This window comes from Jaculus jaculus, chromosome 7, assembly GCF_020740685.1.
Source record: "Jaculus jaculus isolate mJacJac1 chromosome 7, mJacJac1.mat.Y.cur, whole genome shotgun sequence".
Classification (NCBI taxonomy): Eukaryota; Metazoa; Chordata; class Mammalia; order Rodentia; family Dipodidae; genus Jaculus; species Jaculus jaculus.
Window position 1 is genome coordinate 915,359 of NC_059108.1, and position 22,378 is coordinate 937,736.

The 22,378-nt window shown below is 43.9% G+C and overlaps 1 protein-coding gene across 9 annotated transcripts in view; it reads right to left on the reverse strand.

Annotated features, from left to right (window-relative positions):
- The window catches only part of Sipa1l3 (signal induced proliferation associated 1 like 3), a 283,419-nt gene that overhangs the window by 255,467 nt on the left and 5,574 nt on the right, over positions 1-22,378 (reverse strand). The window contains exon 1 of one of the 9 annotated variants that reach the window (XM_045153955.1): positions 5,408-5,487. The exons of 7 other annotated variants lie outside the window; for them this stretch is intronic. The gene's annotated coding sequence lies outside the window, so the exon portion shown is untranslated. Of the gene's footprint in view, positions 1-4,992; positions 5,057-5,407; positions 5,488-22,378 lie in introns of those variants that run through there. One more of the 9 variants, XM_045153953.1, reaches the window with a different exon arrangement.

Sequence of the window (22,378 nt, forward strand, 5' to 3'; positions counted from 1 at the left end):
CCCAGACTCTGGCAAGGCTGGCATCTGTGTCTCCTTCTACCTCAGCAGACATGTCCCCATCCTAGGGAAGCTTCCTCACCACCCCAATCCAGCTTCACGACTCACTCTACCTGTCAGGTGTCTCTCTCATCATTCTACTTTAATGACTTTCCAGCATTGCCCATATCCCTCTGGAATTGTCTTATTAGTTGTTTACTTCTTTATCATCTTTGTCTCTCTCTGAACATAAACTCCAGGAGGACAGGCCTTAATTGCTATTCCTAGACCCTGAAACATATGAGAGAACTCAGTGTGTATTGCTGAATGAGTAAGTCAACAATAAGATGAACACATCCCCTGGATATTGTTGCACAATACTCTTCCCAGAGGGAGTAAATGGTCATAATCTCCAGAAGCCAAGAAGCTCTTAGACATTGGGCAAGAGAACATTTAACTGATCCCAAGGCATCCAAATGATTCCAAGCTCGCTATTGCTCTAAAGAATTCATGACCTAGACAGTGTGGTTGGGGTCAGAGCTTGCCACTGACCAGGCTACTGGAAAAGACTGGCCTCTCCTTGAGATCAGAACCCTTTATTGTTCTTTTATTTAGGACTTGAGGGTGCCATCAGAAGCAATCCAAGGCTCAAAACCCTCTTTTCCCAAGCAGGAAGAATAAAACCCCTGGCACTGGACAGGAACTCAGTCAAGGCTGTAAAGTCAAGAACCATAGGCAGTTTTCTCTCCCTAGTGACTCTACTGACAAGCACACAAGGCCGCACCTGGCCAAAGGTAAGACCTAGAGGGGAAAGGGCTGGGACCATTATCAGGGCATATCAGTATCCAGTAAAGACTGAAGGAATGAACATAAAACCCAAGACAGAAGATCAGAATTGCCCCTTCTAGATTGTACAGACTGGGGCCAACAAACCAAATGCACAATCCTCATTTCTTTTTTTTTTTTTATTTTTATTTATTTTTATTTTTTGGTTTTTTGAGGTAGAGTCTCACTCTAGCCAAGGATGACCTGGAATTCACTATGTAGTCTCTGGGTGGCCTCAAACTCACGGCGATCCTCCTACCTCTGCCTCCTGAGTGCTGGGATTAAAGGTGTGCGCCACCACTCCCAGCTCTCATTTGTAATGTAGGCAAAAGTTCAAAAGAATCAGAACCCTCAGGGAGACTGAATTATACAAAAGTTCAATTTCTCCTAGAAATTTCAGTGAGATTTGAAACAGGGTCAGCAAAAAATGAGCAGAATGATCCCCTAACAGGGAACAACACATATAAGATTTATGAAGGGGCTAGACAGCTGGGTCAGCAGTTAAGGTGCATGCCTGCAAAGCCTAAAGACCCAGGTTCATCTCCCGTCAGAAACCACATAAGCCAGATGCACATAAGTAGCACATGTGTCTGGAGTTCATTTGCAGTGGCTAGAAGCCCTGGCATACTTACCCCCCCCCAACTTCATAAATGAATAAAGAATGGAGAAAAAAATTTTAATTCATGAAGTCAAATACATTCCCAAACTGAAGCCCTACCTAAAACAAAAATGTCTCAAGAGCCTGGCGTGGTGGCGCACACCTTTAATCCCAGCACTCAGGAGGCAGAGGTAGGAGGATCGCCGTGAGTTTGAGGCTACTCTTAGATTATATAGTGAATTCCACGTTACCCAGAGCGATCCCTACCTTGAAAAAGAAAAACAACAACAAAAAGTCTCATGAGGCTGGATAGGGCTTAATGGTTAAAGGCACTTGCTTACAAAGCCTGACAGCCCAGGTTCAGTTCCCCAGCACCCACATAAAGCCAGATACAAAAAGTTGCACATGCATTTGGAGTTTGTTTGCAATGGCAGAAGGCCCTGGTGTACCCAATTCCCTCCCCTCTCTTCTTGCAAATAAATATATTTTTTAACTACTTCTATAAAATTCTCAGGGCTAGGGTAATAGCTGAGTCAGTAAAGCACTTGCCACACAAGTGTAAAGACTGGAGTATGAGTCCCCAGCACTCAATGCAAATGCTGTAAATGCCAAGTGAATGTGCTGGGATGACTATAACCCTAGCTTTTAGACAGAGATAGTGATTCCTTAGGCAAGGTGGCTACCTAGACTAGTGAAAATGGAGAGTTCTGGATTCAAGTAAGAGACCCTGCCTCAGTAAATAAGGTGGAGAGTGAGAGAAGAACCTACCCAAATTCAACCTCTGGCTACCAAATGCATATGCATACAATACAAGCACCACATACATATGAACACACACACACACACACACATCACACAAGCAAAAAATATCTTACATGTTCTGATTTGCAACCAAGACTGATAACAGAAATGAACATGAACCCTCCCTTTCTCTCTGATTTTGTAATAAGTACCCATTAGGCATAACTAATCCATGTAAGAGTGCTGCATCTATGAATCATTTCTGTAATTAAAAAGCATTTGAAGTAGGTGGGTCATCCCCATGCTAGGCCTGGTGAGAACTTTCAGAAAATGCATCTCCTATCTATACAAGAGGCATCATTATGCTACTACTGCTTCCTATTCGTTCTCAAGGTCCCAGCACTTAAGTTAACAAGGTGGCTAAGCAGGTCCAATGCCTGTGAGCTAATTACATACAGAAGGCCATCAATAAAAATAATAATTTGAAAAAAAATAGTAAGAAACGAAAGGACTGCACATCAGTAGCACTTTGGCCACACCATCATGTGTCACAAAACCATTAAAAAGAGAAAATTTCCAGCCTGGGCTACAGAGTGAGTTCTAGGTCAGCTTGGGCTACAGTGAGAACCTGCCTCAATTCTCCCTATTCCTTAACCCCCTCAAACAAGAAAAAATTTAGGGAAAGAAATGTGAGCTGCAGGCATGGCTCACCTATAGAAGCACTTGCTTAGAATTTGAGGGGCTAGGGACATGGCTCAGCAGTAGAACATTTGTTTAACATACTTGAGGCTTGTGTTCTAAACCTGGCACCACTAAAGAGAAATTTAGGAACAAATTTAGTAGTACCAGAGGATTCAGAGACATTTCATAGAACTGTTATATTTGAGAAGCAAAATGTAGGAAAACAAGGGTTGTGTTACCCCTTTAGTGGCTAGTATTTTGCCATACAGCATTATATAACCACGGAGGAAAAAATGTGGAGGGATATCTATAGTACTACTAGTCACCACCACCTGATGAGGGAGGATACTGACTTGGAGATGGAGTGGGAAGAAAGGGAGAGAGAGAAGGACCCTACAAAAAAGGATTAGACAAAAAGTACTCCAAAGGGGCGTGAAGACATTTGTAAATGATCACCATCCCTACTTCACAAGTCTTCCCATGTACTAGATGTAGTGCTGAGTCACTGTATCTCTCTCTAACTTCTTGATTAACACAAGTATTGTTCATCAGCACTATCTTCTGGACAAGATAACTGAGGCCCAGAGAAAAGAATCTACTTTTTAGGCACTTCTTGGACTCAAACATTCTATGAAATGACCTTTCCCCAACTCACTCAGAGCCCTTGGGAGCTCTCAGGACAGTGACCTCTTGCCCAGAGTAGTTCTCCATGCTGCACATCCTAAAAACCACACAGCACATCCTGAAAACAGTAGCAGGTCCTGGAAATGAATGTACATGTAACTGAACAACATCAAGCCCATGGGTGCCCAAGCATCTCAGGCTGCTAGAAGAAACCGAAGAGGCCCACTGACCTTGTTCCACAGAGGGAGCTTGGGGAAGCCCTGCCTGCGATATTTTTATAGCATCAATTGATACCACCAGGAGACAGAAAGCAGATGAGGACATGTCAGCCATTACACAGTCAGACTCCCTGAACTCACTATTTAATTAAAACCTGCTCAGCACAGAGCAGGAATTATTAAAGCAGAGAGACCAATAAACCATAACTGACCAATTCATTCATTTCCCAGGCATTCCTCTGGCCTCCCTGCTGCAGAGACCTAAAGATGAAGTTGTCTTTGTACATATGCAACATGTGTGCATATGAGGGCCTTCCACAAAGCTTTCCCCATCTAAATTACCCCAATCTCCCCTATACTCATTAGCACCACAGCCTCCTGTGCCATGCCATATACTCCCAGGATGCCCAGATGAATCACTGCCATGTCCAGTGCTGCACAGCCTGAAAGAGCTAAGGAGCAGGAAGCCAGAGGCTGGCAGCTACAGGCAGGCCCTGAGAATGATTGTATAACCACAGCAAGCAGGTATACAATCTGCCCCAACCACTGCATGGGTTCCTGGGAATGCTGACATTCTGATCAAACCCCAAGTGCAGCAATCCACCCATCCTTGGACAATGGGCACATAGCAACATAATTCATCCATAAAATAACTTACCCTGTGTCTCCCACATGCCAGGTGCTGTTCTGTGAGGACAGAGCAAAGGGATTGTGCTGTCATGGCATCTACAATTGGTAGGCCATTATTTGCCACAGGTCCCTGACGGGCCTCTGGCAGAGGTAACAGTAAATGCTAGAGTAGCTGGAGTACACCAAGCAAGCAGTTGCAAAGTCACGGATAAGGTAGAACAGGGAACCTGGGGCCTGGGGTAGGGGGACAGGGCCAGCTGACATTTGCCTGTTACTCTCTCTCCAAGGCTTCTGGGCGCTTTATATCCATGACTCACTGGGTGATGTTACTATTTTTCATTTCCTAAGATGAAACTGAGACCGAGAGAGAGAGAACAAGACTCACTGACGACTACAAAGCTGGTGTAGACAAGGCTGAGATGCTCACAGCCTTAGCACAGAAGTCTGCATACAACAGAAGCTCAACTAGAGCCACTAACTCCGTCCCTTGAGAGAAGTGGCCTCCAATCCTCACTTCCTCAACACTTGGCCTAGCCTTTCTTCATAGGAACAGATGGGTAAACATTTCATGGGAGAAGAGGGAGTAAAAGAGAGAGAAAAAGCAAACAAAAAAGCCAACATCTAATTCCCACAAAAGAAAACACATTATTAACTTTCTTTACAATGCACTACTGAAGTTAGCAAACATTGTTCACCCACCAGGCATCCAGAATCCTGTCCTGATCACAAAGCAGGTAGTTATTCGACTGCTAGGTTGGCCCCAGGTGTGGCTCTTACTCCCACTTTTTCCTAGGCAAAGGCCACCTGCCCCAGCTACCCAGGCCAACCCATGGTGGTGCCTCCCCCAGTCTGTCTGGAATGCGGAAATGGAAACCAGCCGTGCCAGCTTCTAACAGAGACTTATTCATCGGCCACAAGGACACATCAGCCACTGGAGTTCCCCCAAGAGAAGGCTGCTCTTCACAAACACAACAGGCACATTCCCAAAAAAGCTGCTTTTGCCAATAGTCCCTTTGAGAGAGAGAAATAAAAGGATTCCTTACTCATCACACACGTGGTCCCACGACTGAATGAGTTTAAGAGAAAGCTCAAAAGCAACAAAGACAAGTGTTACCTCCAGCTCAGGAACAGGCCACCTGTTAAGCAGTGAGGCCCAGCCTGGGTCTATGCCACAGCATCCCCCTGCCCTGAGCTTGTGCACAGCTGTTTCAGTCACAACCTTGTGATCCACAGGTGGGCCCCTCGCTGCTGCAGACTGCACACCAACTCCCAGAGGCCAAACGGATTAATGATTAAACCCTGCTGTGGTGCTCTTCCAGCCAGCTTTGAAAGCACAGCTCGATGGCTTTGACAAGGAAGAATACAACCACACCACAGCCCTAGTGCTTGCCATGCACAAGAGCAGATCTACTGCAAGCACCTCATACAACAAATCCCTCCAGCACCTCATGGCCAGCCTCTACGTCAGAACACGTGAGACCACTGGATAGAGAAGTCACAGGCTGAAGGATTCAACCCAAGCTGGTCCAATTTTTGACCACTGCACTACATCTCCTTTTGTAAGGACAGACAGGCATCTCTCTAGGCCTCAGCTTCCTCATCAGTAAAATGGAACGGGGACCGGGAGTTGGAGAGATCCTTATGGTGAACACTGCTCTGGGTCACAAAAATGCTCAATAATGAACCAGGCACAATGAATGGCTCACACCCGTAATCCCAACACCCAGGAAGTGGAGGAGGGAGAATCAAAAGTTAAGGTCATCCTTGGGTACATAGTGAGTTCAGGACAACTCTGGGCTACATAAGACCCTGTCTCAAAAAAAAAACATTATCACAAGCTGCTATCACTTGAACTTCAACACAGAACAATTGGCCCATGGTCACGGAGTTTAAATTCTGGGCAACTGATGGGAAAATATAAAGAAAGACTCTTGCCAGCTGTGGTGGTGCATGCTTGTAATCCCAGCACTTGTGAAGCAGAAGCAAGTAATTTTGATTTCAAGGCCAAACTGAGCTGCAAAGTGAGTTCTGCCTGCAGAATGACATCTTGTAAACCAGGCATGGTAGTATATGCACTTAGTTCCATCACTTGGGAGACTGAGATAGGAGGGTTGCCATGAATTTGAGGCCAGCCTGAGACTATAGAGTTTTCCTGGTCAGCCTGGGTTAGAGTGAGACCCTGCCTCAAAAAATAAAAGGTAAAAGAATGAGACCCTGTCTCAGTAAACCAGAGAGAACAAAATCTTGACAGAGAGAGGGAGGGAGGGAGAAGGAAAATGAATATATTGGCGTACCAGGGCCTTTTGCCACTGCAAGCAGACTCCAGATGCATGCACCACTTTGTGCATCTGGCTTTAATATGGGTACTGGAAAATGGAACTTGGGCAGTCAGGCTTTCTAAGCAAGTGCCTTTAACCACTGAGCCATCTCTCTAGCCTCCAAAATATAACTTTAAAAAATATTTTTTTTATTTTTTATTTATTTCTTTATTTAAGAGAAAGAGGGAGAGAATGGGCGTGCCAGGGCCTGCAGGTACTGCCAACAAACTCCAAATGAGTGTGCCCCCTTGTGCATCTGGCTAACATGGGTCCTGGGGAATCCAACCTGGGTAATTAATTGGCTTTGCAGGCAAACACCTTAATGACTAAGCCATCCCTCCAGCCCCTCTAACATTTTTTTTCCTTTGGTTTTTCAAGGTCCACACAAAAAAATTAAATTATATAGAGTGGAAATGCAAAGGGGAAAGTGGGAGGGAGGGAATTATCATGGTTTATTATCTGTAATTATGGAAGTCGTCAATAAAAAATTAAATTAAATTAAGGGCTGGAGAGATGGCTTAGTAGTTATGGTACTTGCCTGTGAAGCCTAAGGACCCAGCCTCAATTCCCCAGTACCCATGTACAATGTGTCTGAAGTCCATTTGCAATGGCTAGAGGCCCTGGCATGCCCATTTTACCCTGCCACCCACCAATGCCCTCTCAAATAAATAAATAAATATTTTTTAAAAATTAAATTAAAGGGCTGGAGAGATGGCTTAGAGGTTAAGTGCTTGCCTGTGAAGCCTAAGGATCCTGGTTCGAGGCTCAATTCTCCAGGACCCACATAAAACAGATGCATAACGTGGTGCGTGCATCTGGAGTTCGTTTGCAGTGGCTTAAGGCCCTGGTGCGCCCATTCTCTCTCTCTGCCTCTTTCTCTTGCTGTCACTCTCAAATAAATTTTAAAAAAATTAAATTAAAGCCGGGTGTTTTGGTGCATATCTTTGATCTCAGCACTAGGGAGGCAGAGGTAGGAGGATCACCATGAATTAGAGGCCACTTTGAGACTACACAGTGAATACCAGGTTAGGCTGGGTTAGAGCGAGACTCTACCTTGAAAAAACAAAATAAATAAATTAATTCAATTTAAATAAATTTAAAAATTGGATATCTATTCTCAGTCAAACACCATGGTATAAACAAGAATCAGAGCTGGGAGATGGCTCAGCATTAAAAGTACTTGCTTGCAAAGCCTTCTGACCTGGGTTCAATTCCCCAGTACTCACATAAACCCAGATTCACAAACAGGCTCATGTGTCTGGAGTTCCTCTGCAGTAGCAAGAGGCCCTATAGCATGCCCATACACACCTTCTTTCTTATAAATAAAAATATTTTAAAATAAACATTAAAAAGCAAACAAGAACTACCTTGACTATCTACAGAGAGCTTACGATCTCCTGTGAGTAAACTGGAAAAAAATATTCAAATAGCTTTCATATCTGTGGTACACTAGGTAATGACTTCAGGCCAGGCCTGTGGTCACTCTAAGTGCTTCCTGCATTTGAGTCCCCCCAACAATCTAGGGATGAATCATTATAAGCCCCACCTTGTAAATATGGAACCTGACACTGGAGGCCATGTGGCTTGCTCAAGATCAACAAGGAGCCAAGTTGGTCCCAGGACTTGCACACAGTCTGTGCTACAAACCTCAGTCTTTCAGGACAATTCTTTTCTACAACAGCTGGGTTGTTAGGCTTTAAAGGCAAGTACCTTAACCACTGGACCACTACCCTAGCCCAAGATCATTAAATCGTGTTCAGGCCAATTTCATCTGGGCTTCAAATGTGATTTGGCTCAAAATGTGGTTTCATAAATAGGGAACCCCAGTAACCCCTAGGTGTTTATTAGAAGTGCAAATGCTCAAGCTGGACCTAAAGAACGGGACACTTTGGGAGTCCAAGCAGTCTGTGGTTCTAAGACTTCTCAGGGTTGAAAACCCTGTAGGAGCACTCAAGGCTAACAGTTAATGGCCTCCTGGCACTCCAAATTATGTCACCACAGTTTTCTAGCTGTGTAACCTTGAGCAAGTTATTTAAATTCTACAAAGGGGAATACGTGTGCATGTCAGAAGGAGTTGCTGGGAAACTTAAAGTCACTACGTGGGGCAGTAGCCCGAAACACCTAGCATATTTGGCACACTAGGCTTCATATAAATTTTCTATCTGCTGTTGATGTCACTGCCGTCATTATTACTGGGTTCTCCCAAAGCTGAGCTCCACCTCATTTAGGTTTATCTTACCCCCTAGGACTCAGTCCTGGGTCTTAGGGCTTCACAAAGAGTTGCAAGTATCTTCTGTTTTGTTTCTGTTTTTGGAGGTAGGATCTCGCTCTAGCCCAGGCTGACCTGGAACTCACTCTGTAGTCTCAAACTCACAGCAATCCTCTGCTTCCCGAGTGCTGTAATTAAAGGTGTATGCCACCATGGCCAGCCTGAGTTGCACGTATCTTTCTGGCTAGCACAGGGATGTAGCAAACAGGAGGGACTGAAGGTGTCTTCCTACCTCCACACAATGGCTCACAGGCTTCCTCCCACAGTCTAGCACACCATGGTCCCAGCAGATACCACCATGGGCGCTCTGATGTGCTCAGTGTCTGTGCTAGTATGTCTAAAAGTGCAGCCCACCCCCAGAGGGCATCACACCATGTGAATCACACCAAACACCAGCAAGACACTTGGGGTGCCCTTCCTTCTGGGAGCTATCTGGATATTCAAAATTATGGTGCCAAGATGCAGAAGGCCAAAGACTGATTAACAACACCCACCAGGCTGCAATGTAAAGCTGGGTTTGGGGCTACAGATAGGATAAGAGTTTCTCTCCCAGGTGGAGATATAAAATGTCTAATCTCTGACTACCAACCATTAGGGCAAGGAAGGAGTGACCAAAGGTATTTTGCTCCTGAAAAGAAGCTATTAGGCCAAACCCCATTAAAACTGTCAATATTCAACTATTCTTGATCCACAAAAATGCAATTTCATATGGTTCTGCCCAGGAAACTTTTTCAAGTACTGCAATGTCAGTGAACTGATAACCATCAAGAATTAGGTGCCTTATTTTATTCTTTTGGTTTCATGCATTTGTGGTTTCTATCCAAAATTTAATAAAGCAATCGGCCCTACAGTATCTTCTCATTAGACAAATCTGCATACTTGCTACCTCTACCCTCATTTCTCCCACTCTTTCCTGACACTCTACCCACAAGACCATTCTTGTGAGTTTCTTGTTCTTATTGGACTCAACTTTGACAGGGCCTTTGCACTGGTCATTCCTATTCTCTCTGCAATGCCCATACTCCCTTCAGGCTTGTCTTCTGGCTACTCTGCCTAATGTTTCAACACCTTCCACCTAACACTTGCTATCCACTTCTTTCTCAGTTTCTTCCTTTCAGTGCTTACTACCTTATAATACAATACACATGTGACCTATCCTGTTTTGTACTTTTACTGCTGTTTTGAGACAGGCTGGCCTTAGACTCACTATCTAGGCATGAATGACCTTTACCTCCTGATCCTTCTGCCTCCACCTCCCAAGGGCTGAGATTCGGATTATAAGAAAACACCAGCAACAGCTGGCTTTGTTTATCTTGTTTGCTGAATCCCACACAGGGCGAGCCCCAGAAAGGTGAGAAATGTAGTCTGTCTTACTCACTACTCTAGCCTTCATATTTACAACAGTGCTTAGGTAGTGAGAACATGCTGACCACATTTAAAAACCAAAGTGGTTCGCTCTCTTAAATAAATAATTTTTTTTTTAAAACTTGGGGCTAAGGGGCTGAAGAGATGGTTCAGCAGTTAAGGCACTTGCCTGTGAAGCCTAAGGACCCAGGCTCCATTACCCAATAATCATGTAAGGAAGATGCACATGGTGATGCACGCATCTGGAGCTCATTTGCAATGGCTGCAGGTCCTGGAGTGCCCATTCTCTCATTCTCTCTGTGTCCCTTTCTTTCTCTCTCAAATTAATTAATTAATTAATTAATTAATTAATTAATTAAAAACAAAAGTGGGCCGGGTCCCAGCACTAGGGAGGCAGAGGTAGGAGGATCACCATGAACTTGAGGGCAGAGCCTAGAGCTACAGAGTGAGTTCCAGTTAGCCTGGACTACCTAAAGTGAGACCCCCTACCTCAAAAAAACAAAAACAAAAAAGGCTGCATGTGGTGGTGCACACCTTTAATCTCAGCACTCAGGAGGCAGAGGTAGGAGGACTGACATGAGTTCAAGACCACCCTGAGACTACATACTGAATTCTCGGTTAGCCTGAGCTACAGTGAGACCCTACCTCAAAATAAAAAAAAAAAAAAAAAGCCGGGCGTGGTGGCGCACGCCTTTAATCCCAGCACTCGGGAGGCAGAGGTAGGAGGATCACCGAGAGTTCGAGGCCACCCTGAGACTACATAGTGAATTCCAGGTCAGCCTCAGCCAGAGTGAGACCCTACCTCGAAAAACCAAAAAAAAAAAAAAAAAAAAGCCAAAGCAGGGTGTGGTGACACACACGTGTAATTCCAGCACTCAGGAGGCAAAAGAAAGAGGCCACCTTGGCTACAGTTTGAGTTTGAGGACAGCCTATGGTACATAAAATCCTGTCTGGAAAATATAATAAATTAAAAATAAATGCACAGTAAGAGCCCAAGAATGATGGACAGTGGAGCTTCACGTACTAGAGGTGTTTGGAGGGGAAAGAGCCTGAGAATGACTGATGGGTGATGGAGATTCACATACTAGTCGCTCTGCTTTGGGATCTTTTCAAATTTCTGCAACAACAACAACAACAAAATAAACAACAGAAACAAGAAAAATAAATAAATAAATAAATGCACAGTACCCCAAAAGTCTGGAGACAGAGCTTCAGAACTTCCAACAAGTACCTTTGAAAGAAAAAAAAAATAAGAATATAAAAAAAGGGAGGTGCTGGGTGGTGGGAGTCAGGAGTTGGGAAGATGGCTCACCAATTAAAGGCACTTAATTGCAAAGCCTGCTGGTCTGTGTTGAATTCTCAAACCACCCATGTAAGACAGATTGGGGAAAAAAAGTGGTACAAGTGTCTGATGTTCATTTACACAGGCAAAAGTCTCTGGTGCGCCCATACACACACACACACACTCTCTCTCTCTCTCTCTCTCTCTCACACACACACTCTCTCTCTCTCTCTCTCTCTCACACACACACACACACTCTCTCTCTCTCTCTCTCACACACACACACTCTCTCTCTCTCTCTCTCTCTCTCACACACACACACACACACACTCTCTCTCTCTCTCTCTCTCTCTCTCACACACACACTCATGAAAATACAAACAAGGGTGCTTGGGGACAAGAGCTAGAAGGAGACTGAGGGGTTGCATGTAGAGAAAAGAGCATGAGAGGAAAGAATCTTCGGATGGAATCAAAGGTGCCAGCTTTCAGGAAGGATGAGACCAACTCTCCTGTTATATCTTATTTACCACCATCTTGTGACCTGCTGAAAGAAAAGGATCAGCAAAGATTCCCAAGTGTCTATACCTCTCTTGCTTGCTTGCTGCTTACAGACAGAGATTTCATCACACACTGACTAGACCAGAAGTTACAAGTCCTGGGACAGCAGATGCAACAGGAGCTTCAATGGGGTGTCTGACAGGGAGCACAAACTAGTTGTGAATGCATCCAGCTGCTCCTGGTCTAATAGGAAATACCAAGTTTCCAAGCAAAGTCAAAAGCTGTATCAGGTCCCCTTCCCTCTTTTGTTAAAAATCAAAACTGAAAGGGCCACTTTCACAGCTTCCCATTGCAGTGCTACAGGCAAACCTAAGGGTGGCTTCCGGTTCCTGCTGGTGACTTCACAAAGCTCCATCAGAGGAGATGCACTGTCCTGAGGAGAGGATCAAGACAGGATCTGAGGCCTCTTGTTGAAACAAGTCTCTGGAAAAATGTGGGTGGGGCATCACAGTCAGGTGCTGAAGGGAAACAGATTACGGAAGAGGGGCCTCAGGAGGACTATAAGGCCTATGACACCCTGGTCTGGGCTCAGGAGAAAACTGAGTGTGTGACTGCTGGGACATGGCCAGGTGTTCTCACTGCTGCAGACTGCCTATGTAATCAAAGGGGCTTTAGAAGCCCGGGGCAAAGTACTAACTTGTACAACAAGGAAGAAAAGCAAATATTTCTATTATATACATGGAAAGGACACAGGCAGATAATTCCCATGCATACACTTCAGCTTGAACGACCAATGTTGAGTGAAATCTGTTGTGTTTCATTCTAACTTTTCATGATGAGACACTTCAAACACACAAACGTAAAACAAACTTATATATAAGTCCCTATTGCCCAGTTCTAATGGTTCCTAGCTCATGACCAATTTTTTTTTTTTTCCCCCAAGGTAGGGTCTCACTCTCATCTAGGCTGACCTGGAATTCACTATGTAGTTTCAGGGTGGCCTTGAACACTCAGCAATCCTCCTACCTCTGCCTCCCGAGTATTGGGATTACAGGCATGCACCACCATGTCCAGTTGCCAATATTGTTTTATCTCGCCCTCACACTTGTTCCACTCTACTCTCTGGACCCTCCCAAGTGATTCCAAAGCACTTCTCAGACAACCTAATAGTCCATTCACAGAAACTTCAAAATGTACATCTTAAAGACAAGGACTTTTCTTCTAAAACTGAAACACAAGATCATTATCACATCTGAAAATTAAGAACTCGATATTACAAAAAATACAAGTTACTTTTATTATTTTAGAGTTTGTTTGTTTTTGTTTTGTTTTTTTGAGACAGCATCCCACGCTATCCCAGGCTGATTTGGAACTTATTCTGTAGACCAAGCTAACCTGAACCTCACTCTGTAGCCCAGACTGGCCTTGAACTCACAGAGATCTTCCCACATCAGTGCTGGGATTAAAAATGTGACCTACCGACTGCTTACAATGCAATCATCCAGACAGAAATTGGCCTTGGTACCCATGACCTCACAGTGCCTACTAGCACTAACTTCACAAGACCCTCATAATAGGAGGAAAAGATAATGACATCAAAATAAAAGAGAGACTAATGGAGAGAGGGAGGGGATATGATGGAGTGTGGATTTGTGAAGGGGAAAGTGGGGGAAGCAAGGGAATAATGGTTTATTGCCTCTAAGTATGGAAGCTGTCAATTAAAAAAAAAAATTAAATGTGATCTACCAGGGCTAGAAAGATGGTCAAGTGGTTAAAGGCGCTTGCAGGCACTTGCTTGCAAAGTTTGATGGTCTGGATTCAATTCCCTAGTAACCATGTAAAGACTGATGCACAAAGTGGCCCATATGTCTGGAGTTTGTTACAGGGGCAAGAGGCCTTAGTATGTCCATTCTCTCTTCCTCTCTCTTTCAGCTTGCAAATAAAAATATACATATATATATATCTTAAAAATGTGATCTTGGGCTGGAGAGATGGCTTAGCGGTTAAGCACTTGCCTGTGAAACCTAAGGACCCCAGTTCGAGGCTCAATTCCCCAGGGCCCACATTAGCCTGATGCACAAGGGGGCATACACGTCTGGAGTTCATTTGCAGTGGCTGGAAGCCCTGGCATGCCCATTCTCATATTTTCTCCCCCCCCCCGTCACTCTTAAATAAATAAATTTTTAAGAAATGTGATCTACTCCCCATGAGTTCGAGGCCACCCTGAAACTACATAGTGAATGAATTCCAGGTCAACCTGGACTAGAGCAAGACCCTACCTGGAAAAAAAAAAAAAAAGTGATCTACAAACTGGGCATGGCACACACCTTTAATTACAGCACTTGGGAGGCAGAGGTAGGATAATCACTTTGTTTATTTTTATTTATTTATTTGAGAGTGACAAAGAGGAAAATAGACAGAGGGAGAACGGGTGCATTAGGGCCTCCAGCCATTGCAAATGAACTCCAGATGCATGCACCCCTTGTGCATCTGGCTAACGTGGGTCCTGGGGAATCAAGCCTTGAACCGGGGTCCTTAGGCTTCACAGGTAAGTGCTTAACCACTAAGCTATCTCTCCAGCCCAGCCCAGGATGATCACTTTTGAGTTTGAAGCCAGCCTGGGACTACAGAGTGAGTTCCAAGTCAGCCTGGGCTAGAATAAGACTCTACTCCAAAAAAAAAAAAAAAAAAAAAAAGTGATCTACCATACATGGCTTGCTTTTATTGCTTTAAAAAAAAAAGTTCTAGAGTCACACTCTCAAGGCCCAAAAGGACCTGGGAGCCACTGCAGTACTTCTCAGAGGCCAGACAAAAACTCATCTGACCATCTGTGTGTTCATGGTGAAACCACACAGTGTATGTCAAAGAACTAGACTCTGAAGCAGGTGGTATGGGACTGAATAGTGTATTGGAAAATCACCAACTTTGTGACTTGCACTTCTCTGGACCTCAGTTTCCCCATACAAGAGAAGGAAGCAACAACAGTACTACCCCTTGAGTAGACTGTGAAGGATTGAGAAATGGCCTGAAAGTCCTCAGAGCAGTATCTCATACAACACAGCTCAGTGAGGGCTGCCTACATGGGTAATTCAGTCAACAGATCTTTACTAAGCATCTTTCACATGCCAGAAACTATCAGCAGCAGGAGATGAATGCAAATTATCACCATGGTGACCTAACAAACTCAGACCAAGTACCTACCAGCTTCAGTGGGAGGGAAGGGCAGATCTACTCTGGCCCTGACTTGAGGAACCCTGAATCAAAACAGTGTATGAATCTGAAACACTGATACCACACAACTGACAGAAAGAACCATCAGACATCCCTTCCTTGCCAATAACCACCCATCACTATCTCTGACTCAGAGCAAAGCCAAGACTAATGGCTAAGCTGTGCTGTTACTGAGCTCATAGAATTGCCACAGCTCCCACAGGGCCCAGCCATGAAGGACAAAGTCATCAAGGGAATAGGCTTCAGCCTGTTTTGGGAATAGTGGTTTAGGAATGAGCTTTCAAACTGACTGAGTCTTTCTTTGATTTTCCTTCTTGCCCATCCTCCTCCCCAGCCCCCCAAATCCATGTTCCCTTTCCTGGGAGGTAAGTCCTAGTGTCCAAAAAGCCTAGAGCTCAATTTAAGGAGCAGATGTGTAGTCACTCAGTCTCCAGCCAGCCTCACAGCACCAACTTACACTCAGGGATTAATGTAGACAAACTGAAAATCCGTTTTGTATAACAAGTCATACAGCTTCCTTTGGTCAAAATTCAGGCCCCATCCTGATCAAATACCTTCTAAAACAGCATATATATAATGAGTGATATCTTAAAAGTATGGACACAGGGAGGCCAAGGAGATGGCTAAGTAGATAAAGCATGAGGGCCAAAAGTTTGGATCCCCAGCACCTACATAAATCCTGGGTGGGTGTGGTGGTCACCTATAATCCCAGCTCTCAGGAGGCAGACACAGAGGACCCCAGAAGCAAGCTAGTTACACTAGCTCAATCTATGAACCCTGGGCTCACGTGATAAACCCTGCCTCAGTGAATAAAGTCCAATGTTAGCCGGGCGTGGTGGCGCACGCCTTTAATCCCAGCACTCGGGAGGCAGAGGTAGGAGGATTGCCATGAGTTCAAGGCCACCATGAGATGACAGAGTTAATTCCAGGTCAGCCTGGACCAGAGTGAGACCCTACCTTGCAAAACCAAAAATAAAAAAAAGTCCAATGTGATCAAGGAAGACACCCAACACCAACAACTTCTGACCTCTATTCAAAAGCACATGTGCACATGCACCCACATACATGTGAATACATATATAAATGCAGACCACATATATACAACACACAAAAAAAATGACTAAACTATTTAAAAAACTTAAGTGAACTCTGGGTATTTATGAGGTGTGCTAAGATGGTAAAGTGTAGGTCTAGCACGAGCAAAAGCCCTGACCTCAAGCCAGAGCATCTCAATCAATATAAAGGAAGGGAAGAAAGATTCTGCCTATACCACTTCCCAACCTTGAGTAAGTAAACTTATGATGCCAAACCTCAGCTTTCTTATCAATAAAATGGAAATAACAATAGTCCATGCTACCTCAGGTAATATAACACTAAACACAGTGTCAGGCGTAGAGGAGTTTGATGGTAATAAAGATGATTTCCATCATTCATCCACCTTTCTTCACCAAGACAAAACAGGGATGCAATGGGGCTGCACATCAGTGTTAAGAGTCAAAGAGTAAAGAACAGCCTGTGTGAGCCACTGGGTTCTATAAAACTTCCCAGGAATGGCATTGTTGGCCTTTTGACTTATCACTGCCAACCATCACCTTTGATTCACATGTGAGCCTGGATTCCCATCAACCCAATATGGTAGCCATTAGCTACATATGCCTACCTAGCAACGGAAATGTGCCTGGGGCAAACTAAAACACAAAGAAAGAGTAAAATACACAATGTAAGTAAGTCAAGCACATGGTACACATTCTATAATCCTGTCCCATCTCCTAAAGAGGCTGAGGCAGAAGCATTGCTTGAACCCTAGAATTTAAGGCTTGCCCAGCCAACATAGCAAGATCTATTTCACAGCAAACAAATAAACACTGTACTTCAAATACAATATGAAAAGAACATAAAAATCCTACTAATATTTTTTATATTGATTACATGCTAAAATTATACTTTATATTAAATAAAATATAAAATTAAATGAACTTCTTCTGGACTGGAGAGATGGCTTAGTGGAGCCAAAGGATCCAGGTTCGATTCCCCAGTACCCTTGTAAGCCAGATGCACAAGGTAGCGCATGTGTCTGGAGTTCATTAGCAGTGGCTGAAGGTCCTGTAATTCTCTTTCACACACTATCTGCCTCTTTCTCTTCCCCTCTCTCTTTCTGAAATAAATTAAATAAATTAATAAAATCAAAAAATAAATCCAGGGGCTGGAGAGATGACTTAGCGGTTAAGTGCTTGCCTGTGAAGCCTAAGGACCCTGGTTCAAGGCTTAATTCCCTAGGACCCATGTTAGCCATCATGTTAGCCAGATGCACAAGGAGGTACACGTGTCTGCAGTTCATTTGCAGTAGCTGGAGGCCCTGGTGTGACCATTCTCTCTCTCACTCTCTCTGCCTCTTTCCCTCTATCTGTCATTCTCAAATAAATAAAAATAAATAACAACAAAAAAAGAAATCAATAAATTTTAAAATAAAAAAATAAAAAATAAATTCAGAATATTAATATAAGCCACATGATAACCTACTTTTTGGGATAACGGCACACCCAGAAGCCATAGACTATTACTAGAAAAATTTCAGTGCCAGGGATGGGATACATTCCAGTGAGTTGTTTGCCAGGGAGGTCCCTGATACCCTCAAAACATTACAGGCTATTGCCAAGGCTCTTGGTTTCCCACCAGGAATAGATGACAAGTCCCTATTGTTGAAGACTCTACATGCCTGGGCTGCAAGATCACAGAGAAATCAAACTGGGGCTGAGCTGAAAACCTCCCTGTAGACCAGCTGACAGAAAGCTGGGAAAAGCTGCACTACATGCAGCCCTATGGGAGACAGAAGCCATCAGTGGTGAAAACAGTGGATGCTGTAAGCATCAAGTTTGGCCAGCTAGGCCAAATGAGTCAATGGATGAAATAGTGGCATGTCTGTTATGGGGGGAACCAACTGCTCTCTAAACAGACTAGAGGCCTGCACTATGGGAGGGAATACATGCCCGGTACTAAAAACCTAATCAAAAGCCTATGGTGTGGAAGGTCATGAGCCTTAGGACTGTAATGCCTGCTCTTGTCGGGCTAAATGCACATACAATGCCCACCAAACTGCCCTGTAAGCACTTTACTTAATGTTCATACCCATATATTAATGATACTCTCACTTTCAGTTAGAGAAGCTTCTCTTTTCACATGGTAGTGACCAATGGAATGACCCAAAGGCATGATAGTGCTGAGAAGATGTGACAGAGGAATGTTCAGCATTGAACCATCTCTATCACAGCTTCCAATGCTCAGGGTCCATTGCAGAAGAAGTGGTGTGAAGAATATAAGAGCCAAAGGAAGGGTGGGACTACTTACAATATAACTGTCCAGACAGAAATTGGCATTGATATCCATGACCTCACAGTGTGCAACACTACCTTCACAAGACCATCATAACAGGAGGAAAATGGATTAATTAAGGACATGTGTGAGATGCTCAAAGAACATCCATGTGGTCCTCTTCAATGGCTTGTATTTTTTTAATATATTTTATTTACTTATTTATTTCAGAGAAAGAGGCAGAAAGAGAAAGAGAGAGAGAATGGGCACACCAGGGCCTCCGGCCACTGCAAATGTACTCCAGATGCATGCATCCCCTTATCCATCTGGCTTACATGGGTCCTAGAGAGTTGAACTGGGATCCTCTGGCTTTGCAGGCAAATGTCTTAACCACTAAGCCATCTCTCCAGCCTCGGCTTTTTTAATTTATTTTTTGTATTTTTACTTATATTTGAGAGAGAAAGAGGCAGAAAGAAAGGAGATAGAGAGAATGAGTGTACCAGGGCCTTCAGCCACTACAAACGAACTCCAGAAGCATGTGCCACCTTGTGTATCTAGCTGACATGGATCCTGGAGAATTGAACCTAGATCCTTTAGCTTTGCAGGCTAGCACCTTAACCACTAAGCCATTTCTCCAGCCTGTGTGACTTGTATTTTTTACTCTTTAAATGCTTTATTTTATTTATTTATTTGAGAGAGAGAGAGAATGGGCATGCCGAGGCATCCAGCCACTGCAAAGGAGCTCCAGACACATGTGCCATCTTGTGCATCTGGCTTACATGGGTCCTGGGGAATCGAACCTGGGTCCTTTGGCTTTGCAGGCAAACACCTTAACCACTAAACCATCTCTCTAGCCCTTGGATTTTTAAAAAATATTTTATTTATATTTACTTGAGAGAGAGAGAAAGAAATAAGGAGGGAGAGAGAGAATGGGTGTGTCAGGGCCTCCAGCCACTGCAAATTAACTCCAGTCACATGCAAACCCTTTGTGCATCTGGCTTACATGGGTCCTGGGAAATGAAACCTGGGTCCTTCGGCTTTGCAGGCAAGTTCCTTAACTGCTAAGCCATCTCTCCAGTCCAATGGCTTATATTTTTGATGAGCAGTACAAAGTGAAGCCTTGATAACCAGTCTTATGGAACCTTATGCTCTCGGTGTCTGTTCTGGTATCTGGCACACAGGCTAAGCAGGACAGACAGATGAATGAAAGACATTCTTCATACTTATGGTCTTGAAAGCACCCAATACTGTCCTCACATATAACCAGGGCTGCCTTTCACTCAAAACAGTTAACAATCCTTACGGCCTAGGTTTTGCCAACACAAAAATGTATAAAGGTTATGGGGCTGAAGAAAGATCCTAGAGGCCTTCATTCAGGTGCCATCATTTTAACTGCAGAGTTATAATGTGACATTTCAACAGTCCATAAGGCTGGCTTGGTGCTTAAACACCTTGTCCCCTACCAGCCAAAGTTCCCTTACAAAGTTCACTCAAATAGGATACTACTCTTGACTACTCTCCATAAGATTCATGATTTCTTCATATCAATCCATGTTTGGTGTAGAAGCTATTCAGCCAACCTTGCTTTATAGAGCAGACTCTGGTAAAGGACCTTGAATATGAAACAATCAGGAAAACATCCCAACAGAAATCTATCAATTCTACCCTGTTTTTTTTTTTTTTGGGCGGGGGGGGGTTGGTTTTTTGAGGTAGAGTCTCACTCCAGCCCAGGCTGACCTGGAATTCACTATGTAGTCTTAGGGTGGCGTCGAATTCACAGCAATCCTCCTACCACTGCCTCCCAAGTGCTGGGATTAAAGGCATGCACCAACACACCTGGCCTGTCTTTTCTTTTAATACAAGGGAGAGAGAAAGAGAAAGAATTGTCATGCCACAACCTCCATCCACTGTAACTGAGCTCCAGACTTGTATACCACCTTGTGCGCCATGTGCAACCTTGCATGCTTACATCACCTTGTGCATCTGATTTGCATGGGATCTGGAGAGTCAAATATGGGTCCCTAAGATTTGCAGGTAAGCGCCTTAACCACTAAGCCTTCTCTCCAGTCCCTCTATCCTGTCTTTTTTTTTTTTCCTGAGGTAGGGTCTCACTTTAGCCCAGGCTGACCTGGAATTTACCCTGTTGTCTCAGGGTGGCCTCAAACTCACTGTGATCCTCCTACCTCTGCCTCTCAAGTACTGGGATTAAAGGTGTACGCCACCATCTCTGTCTATCCTATCTTTTTGAGACAGGGTCTCACTTTGTATCCCAAACTGGTCTTGAACTTGTGATCCTCCTACTTCAACCTCCCAAAGCTAGGATTATAGTCATGCCCTGCCTAGGAAGTCTTACTGTCAGCGGACATGATGCCACAGCATCCCAAGCCACTCCTACCGCCATGTAAATGAAGTACTAAATACAGTCTGCTTTGGCTATCCAATTCCTCCAACAGTCTCTGCCTCATAAAGAGAACCTGGAAGGAGGCAGAGTGAAGAGCATGAATATACAGTCATCTTGTTTGTGAAAGTTCAATAAAGTTAACTGAGTCATTAAACTACTGCCAGGATTAGCTAAGGACATGTGTGAAAAGCTTAGAAGAACATCCCGCACAGAGTATGTGTCAGGTAAATGTTAGCAACTATGATTGCTATCATTGTTTTGTAGTAGGCACTTTAAAAACAGAAACCACTCCCTCTCCAATCACAATGATATTGTTTTTGTACAAACTCATTTTCAACTCCCTTGCCTCTTGGTCTTTACACTTGCTATTCCTTCTGCCTGGAATGCTCTTCTCCCAAATTCCCGACATGACTAGTACCTTTTGCTCTTTCAGATCTCAGCTCCAATGATTTCCCCTCAGAGGCCTGGGTGGCCTTCCCTGACCATTGCAACTACAGTAATCATCCATTCCCTACCACTATCCCTCCTCACCAGCCACTTTCTAGTCTTTTACCATGTTATTTTTCCCACCACAGTTAAAACTATCTGAAAGTAGCAGCTTTAATTTAAAAAAGAAAATCAGAAACTGTCTGGTTTACTATATATCTCCTCAGGTAGAATGCAAACCCCATGAGAGCAAGAATCTTGTCTGAGCAATGTTTTGTGGTATACACCTATAATCCCAGCACTTGGGAGGCACAGGCAGTAAGATGAAAAGTTCGAGGCCTGCCAGGGCCACATAGCAAGAACTATCTCAAAACCATGAATGAAAAAACAAAGCGTAACAAAAAACAGATCTTGCCTGTCTTGTTCACTGCTAGATCATCATGCCTAGAATAGGCCCTGGCACAGGAAGGTGTTCAATTATCAGTTAACTGAAAAATACAGGAATAGGAGCTCCTGACACAGGGCTAATGGAGAACAGCATGCAGATGTTTGCAGATTGCAGATGTTTCATTCAGTCTCCAACAACCACTGAGGTAGAGACTTCTATTATAACCATTCTGCCAATGAAGGAATAAGCTCAACACACACCTTATATATTAATGGATGCAATGTGACTGGAATCAAGATCTGTCTTGTCACCTAAGCCACCTTCAGGCATTATATATTTCTTACAAATATGAGGAGTGATATTCCCTAAAGATGTTCCACCAGGAACCCCCACCACACCTGCACTGTAGTCCAACCACCTAGTTGCTTCCAACATTCCTTTTCTAAGTATATCTCTTCTCCTCATTCCAGCAGATAGGCTCCTCATCCCAGATCTCCAACATCTCCAAACCAGCAGTTCCCAATGGCTGAGCTGGTTTTCCCTGTAAGCCCTGCCCACAAAGGGCTTTGAATTATTTTGGATTTATTTTTTAAAATAT